Genomic DNA, 6,279 nt, shown 5'->3' on the forward strand with positions numbered 1-6,279 from the left:
TGCTGTTCATGTCTAAAATGTATGATGTGTCAAAGCCCCAACAGCAAAAGGTGTCTTTTTACAGGTCTGATGTGTGATTTATGATGAATAAAACAAATATGGGATTGTTGGAGCCATCTTTGTATTCCACTTATAGTATTTTCTCTCTAACCACTCAGCTAAAGCTACAAGCTAAAGTCACACTCATGGAGAAAATACAGTTTTATTAAAAACAAATGAATTGTACATATGTATCACTGTTGGTCGCCGACACAGAGCCAGACCCACCAGGCTGCTTCTGGCTGATGAATGCTCTCTGCTGCCTGATTTAAATGCAGCTTCCATCAAAGTAAAACTGGCCAGAAGGTGTCCTAGCAACAACTTCTATAAAATTGGAGACAAATTTGTACCTCAGTGAAAATAGAAAACGTCACCCTTTAAGAAAATTAAAGCTTTTATCATCACAATGCTTGTTACCTGCACTTGTCAGGCAAGGTGCCATGCTCCGCTGGAGCTGGAGAGCCGCGTCAGACACAAATTATACATGATGGCACATGGTGGAGACGCGTCACTGAATCTTATTTTGACGTTACATTACAGATAACATGATGGAAGACAGCTGATGAAAGGTAAAAAACAACGTGACTCATTAATCATTCGGACAAAGTAGAATGTGGTTCTGCTGCTTTCGGCCTGAAGTCTCTGCACATCTGACCAGTGCAGCAAACTGATTCTTGTGTTCACGGTGTGCATGTGTCAGGACACAGTAGCAGTAACATGCTAACGGAGCTTGACTGTGTGCACAGTTCTGGTTCAAACTGTCCAGAAATAGTTGTGAGAGGGTGAGTAACGTCAAGTCTGGAAAAATCCTTTTAAAAGGGGAAATGATTTTCCAACTTACCTTTTGCATCCCTATGTGCTTCCACGTGGGTCTCTACTGCCTCAACAAACACACCAGAAGCAGAAAAAAACATCCATCCATTTTCTATCAGCATTTAGTTTCAGGAACTGTAGTCCCAAAACAAGCCATTTCAAACAGTCCTTGTTTGTGACATCACAATCGGGGGAAACTTGCTTAGAACTACCCCTCACCTGTCCACGCCGAATGAGCAGCAGCTCTACTCCAATTGGCTTCTATAAACAGAGCTTCTCTGTTTATAGCAGCCAATCAGGGCGTGGGTGGGCGTGGCCACCAACGGCTTGTTTTATTAAAGTGACAGAGCCCTGAAATGGCTCCTTCTGCAAGGTTCGGAAACTGTCTAGAATAAAACTGCTGAGATCGCTTTAAACGAGATGGACTTAGTGCAGGTGACACAGCTCAAAGAAGGGGAGACAGGAAGTAATGTGCTGACCAGAGCAAGACTTTAGACTAGCCTGGCTGGTAATAAGCTAGAGGCTAAAGCAACTCTTCTAAATCTTGCTCTGATGCGTGAGTGTGCTTCTTGCTTGTAACCCTCAGCAACTCTGCATGAGACAGTTAATTTTACACATTTGCCGCTGGTTTGACCCAAACACCTGTAGGGCTAGGGGTTTTCCTGAACAACAACAACCACAACAAAGACTTTTCCAGTCGATCCAAGAGGAGACCTGTTTCTTGTCCTTGCTCATTCCCCTTCTCACAAACAAGGAAACATACCCATCATACACATCGATGGAACAAGGCCAATTATCATGTATAGAGCAGCACTGATACCATTTCATGCATCGCTCTGCAATTGTCTGATATAACTGGGTACTCCATTAGGAGAAGGCTACGGTATCATCTAATTAGGCCTCCACCTTCCCCTGAAAAAAAAAACCTTCATCTTTTTCTCCAAGATAGCTCAGTCTTTGTCACCTCTACTTCCTGTCCTCTCTCTCTCTCTCTCTCTCTCTCTCTCCCTGCAGCACATCCTGACACTGTACACTTCTGTTTCCTGCCTCAACTCACACTTATTTACACCTGTCCCTTTCAAAGTCATCTAACAAGGAAGTTCAAGTAGCTGCCACACAATACCACACAAGGCCGTTTGGACCAGAAAGCTGCCTTTGAAGAGGATCTCGTGCCTGCATTACACTTAATTGCAAGCAAGGACACAAATCCTTTTCTGAGAAGGTAAAGCTGTCCTAACTGCAGATGTAGCATGTTTATTGACCTAGAAAATCTTTTAATACTCCAAGAGTAGCGAGTCCTATACTTTTCCCTGGCATGCCCCCCCGCCAGCACTTCATTATGTTTGCTTGTTGACAACAGCAGACTTCATTCAGTATAAAGGGCAAAAACTATTGAGCTTGGAGAGAAAGAAAACCTGCTCTGCATGCCGGAGCCACCCAAGGGTAAAAAGCAGCTGTTGTGGAGGAGACAGAGAAAGGAGTGGATTAAAAAGGAAAGAAAACATAACGCATAAAGTAGGAAGTACAAAAAACGGTGAGCCCGAGTGTTTTGGTGCAGAAAGACAGAAACACTAAAGGGGAATTCCACTAATCATGATTCGGTGCAGATAAAGGTGGTCGGGTCGGACGATGTTAGCTGAAAGGCGTTTGGATGAGTCATTCTCTTTACATGTAAGAAGTCAAACAGAGAAAAGGCCTGATACTGAAAAGCGGTCGTGCGTGGATCCATCCATGGTCAGCTTCAAGTCCCTGGAGAACTCGAGCTGGAGAACCACAGCAGTGGAAAACAAGTCTTCAACATGTCTGCTTTTCTCACAACGACCGGGCTGAAGAAAAGCAGATTTTATGTCAGCTATAGGACTGTGCAAAAGTTTTAAACCGCTGTGTTCTTTTCTTCCAATGACACAAATGTACTCTTAAAAAACAATCGGACCAATGATGTTTTAATTCTGATTTTCCCATCCTTTCCAGTCCATGCAGCAGCAAATCACTTTTAGAGTATTGCAGCTGTTTAGTTATGAAACTACTGAGAGGGAGGTTTTAAAATTCTCTTTTTTTATTCCCTCCTGTGAGTTATATGGCCTCGCTCTCATGATGCTGGATGCTTGAACTGGTTAGAAAACAACGAGCAACAACAAACTTGCCCCAGGAATCTAGAACCCATCTTAAGTCATTTTCAGTCTGTTCTCAGTCTAGTTTCTATGTATCATAAAGTGCAAGAAATGTGAAACTGTCGTCAGTCTGGGTATGTGTAGGCAGCAGTAGCTCAGGAGGAGGTTGCTTCATGATCGGAGAATTGTGGGATTGATTCCTTCTCCCACCAGGGGTATTTTGCAGAAAGACACTTCACCCAAATGGTGGTGGTCAGATGAGCCAGAGGTGCGAACGACAGCCTCGCCTCTGCCAGACTATCCCAGGGCCGCTGTGGCTAGATAGTAGCTTACCAGCGCCGGCGGTGTGTGGGCAGCAGTAGCTCAACAGGTTGAGCGGGTTGTCCAATAATTGGAAGGTTGCAGGTTCGATCCTGGCTCCGGACAGAGAATTCTGCTGTTTGTGTCCTTGGGTAAGACACTTGCTGGTGGTGGTCGGAGGGACCAGGGGCGCCTGTGCTCTGTCAGTGCGTCCCAGGGCAGCTGTGGCTACATCGTAGCTCATCACCATCAGTGTGTGAATGGATGAATGATACACTGTAGTGTAAAGCGCTTTGGAGTCCTCACTCTGATAGACGCTATACAAGTGCGGGTCATTTATCAATGTGAGAGTGCATAAACAATGGAAAGTGCTCTGAGTGCCTAGAAACGTGTTTCATAAATCCTGTCTATTATTATTATTATTATTATTATTATTATCATTATCATTATTATTGTTGTTGTTGTTATTGTTATAATTGCTGTTGTTGTTGCTATCATTATTATTATGATTATTGTTATTATTATTATTAATAATATTATTATTGTTGTTGTTGTTGTTATTATTATTATTATTATTATTAATTTGTGGTGTTTCGGAGGCCTTCCTACTTGTGTAAGTTATCCTCTGGAGGACGCAGATGATAACTTGCACCCCCCAACCCAACACGCAATCATTATTCAGGCATACAGAGTTGGGGCAGGAGGTGGAGCAGGTCGTCCAGCAATTGGAAGGTTGCAAGTTCGATCCCGGCTCTGGAAAGAGAATGCTGCCATTGTGTCCTTGGGCAAGACACTTAACCCGCCTTACCTGCTGTTGTAGTCGGAGGGACCGGTGGTACCTGTGTATGGCAAACTCGCCCTTGTCAGTGCACCCCAGGGCAGCTGTGGCTACATTGTAGCTCATCACCATCAAAGTGTGAATGTGTGTGTGAATGGATGAATCACACACTGTGGTGTAAAGCACTTTGGAGTCCTCTGACTGAAAGCGGTATACAAGTGCAGGTCATGTATCATTTAACCTTTATATAGAGTCTAGATTATACTCTAGGGCAGTGGTTCCAAAACTTATTTAGTCGCGCACCCCCATCCATGTCCCGACCATGTCGACGCCCCCCCCCCCCCACCCACACACCCGCCCCCACATCGGGGCATGGCTATATATAGCATGAGGGCTATATATATATATATATATATATATATATATATATATATATATATATATATATATAGGGCTGCAACTAACGATTATTTTCATAATCGATTAATCTGTCGATTATTTTTTCGATTAATTGATTAATCGGTTTGTTATTGTTTAGCTATTTAACCTATACAAGTGATGGATGCATTTCAGTTAAGAAAAAAAACATAAGAGAATTGTGCAGTTGACTGCAATCTATTTTATTGCACATGAACACAGTCAGCAGTATAAAATGAGCTAAACAGTGCAAAATATCAGTCCAGAAAAATTTTTTAGCATTAGCTGGAAGCCTGCTCCTTCCACCATGGATAGTGGCCTCATGTCTTTTACCAGCATGTTTAGAATAGAGTTTGTAAGTGGTATGAATTGCTGGGGGGTGAGTGTCTTGTTCCCCATGTAGTTGTCCATCGTTGCTTGTTTTTTTTCTGCATAAGAAACACAAATAGACTGAAATAAGTACACATATAAAATAAAGCAGCACACACACTACAACACTAAATCAATATTATATTATTTGAATTAATTAACAATATACAGTGATCATTTATTTTGAGGGTTACGTTCTACAAAATAGCCCGCAACAGGAGATATTCAGAAAAGTCTAATTTTTTTACTATTAAAAAGCTCTGAGTAAGAAGCTCATGAGGTTTTTACTTTGAGTCGGGAGTGTTTAAATTAGCTAGAGAAATGGGAAAAATGTTTATTTTGTGTAATACTGTTTAAGAAACATGATAAAAATGTGTTGTGAGGCGTTTTACAGTGTTAGATAGTAAAACAGCCTTTTAATAGTAAAAAAAAAATGACTTTTTCTGAATTTCTCCTGTATTTAAAAATTGAAAGCGTACAACTATGCCGCGTTATATTCACCTGGACACAGCTCGTCTGTAAATTTTTCTCCGCGGAGTTGTCCTTTTTTGAATGAGGAACATAGTTATGGGTTTGCGCCGTTTTTCTCTTAACGAGAACATTCTTATAAACAGACATGCTAAATTTGGCAAGCGCATGATACACAACACGGAGGAGATTCACGATTGCATTTAGTCAATCAGAAGTAGAACAACGCAGACTGACACGGCAAAAAAACATGTTTAACATCCACTATAACGAACTCAGCTAAAACTTTAAGTCCAGCTTGTTTATTTTCTGTTACTTACCGGGCTGGCTCTTCCAAATGACGGCTCACTTGACCGCGGTGCGCTTCCTCTGCTGTATCAGCCCCCACATGCTTTCGTCTCAAATGTTCACTAAGGGACGTCGTGCTTCTGTGCCATGCTAGCTGATCACCTACTTGTGCGTAATCAAATGTCAATAGGGGAAAAGATGGAAAAGCCATGATGTTCACTTTTGCCTCAGACCGACTTATTGCTGTTTTATGGTGTGGCTGAATCTGTGATCCGCTGCCATGCGGACTGGAATAACAAATGCTGCAGTAACATGAGATGTGGTCAGGTTCATGAGGAGTCACTGGCTGGAGCGGACCCGACTCATCCCAGAAGCTAATATCTTAATTTGACCTTGAATGAAAAATAACCTCTTAAAAGTTTTTATCATGGTGGAGGCAGCGTTCATTTCTGCCTTCAGTCTGACGGCGCGCCGGAGTTAAAGCAGCGCGCACGCTTATTGAATCTGTGTGTGTGTGCGCGCGCACGGACGCGCGGCACAGCCGCTCAAGTCACCGCGTCTCGTTATTGGCGCTATTTAAACTTCTACCCAGCCCAGATGTGCTCACTTGTGCACCCGTGAGCCGTGGTTCCGCTGGAACACGTCTGACCTCTGACAGACGCACTCTGAACTTCAGATCTTCAGCGCGCTGTCAAT

The 6,279-nt window shown here is 42.8% G+C and overlaps 1 long non-coding RNA gene across 1 annotated transcript; it reads right to left on the reverse strand.

Moving 5' to 3' along the window:
- Nucleotides 1-4,637: 4,637 nt before the first annotated feature.
- Nucleotides 4,638-5,705, reverse strand: LOC139071409 (uncharacterized). The gene is made up of 2 exons (XR_011521307.1): nt 5,616-5,705; nt 4,638-4,886 (listed from the first exon to the last, which is right to left on the reverse strand). It is a non-coding gene; the product is annotated as an uncharacterized lncRNA (long non-coding RNA).
- Nucleotides 5,706-6,279: the final 574 nt, after the last annotated feature.

Source organism: Nothobranchius furzeri, chromosome 1 (assembly GCF_043380555.1).
Source record: "Nothobranchius furzeri strain GRZ-AD chromosome 1, NfurGRZ-RIMD1, whole genome shotgun sequence".
In the NCBI taxonomy this organism is placed as follows: Eukaryota; Metazoa; Chordata; class Actinopteri; order Cyprinodontiformes; family Nothobranchiidae; genus Nothobranchius; species Nothobranchius furzeri.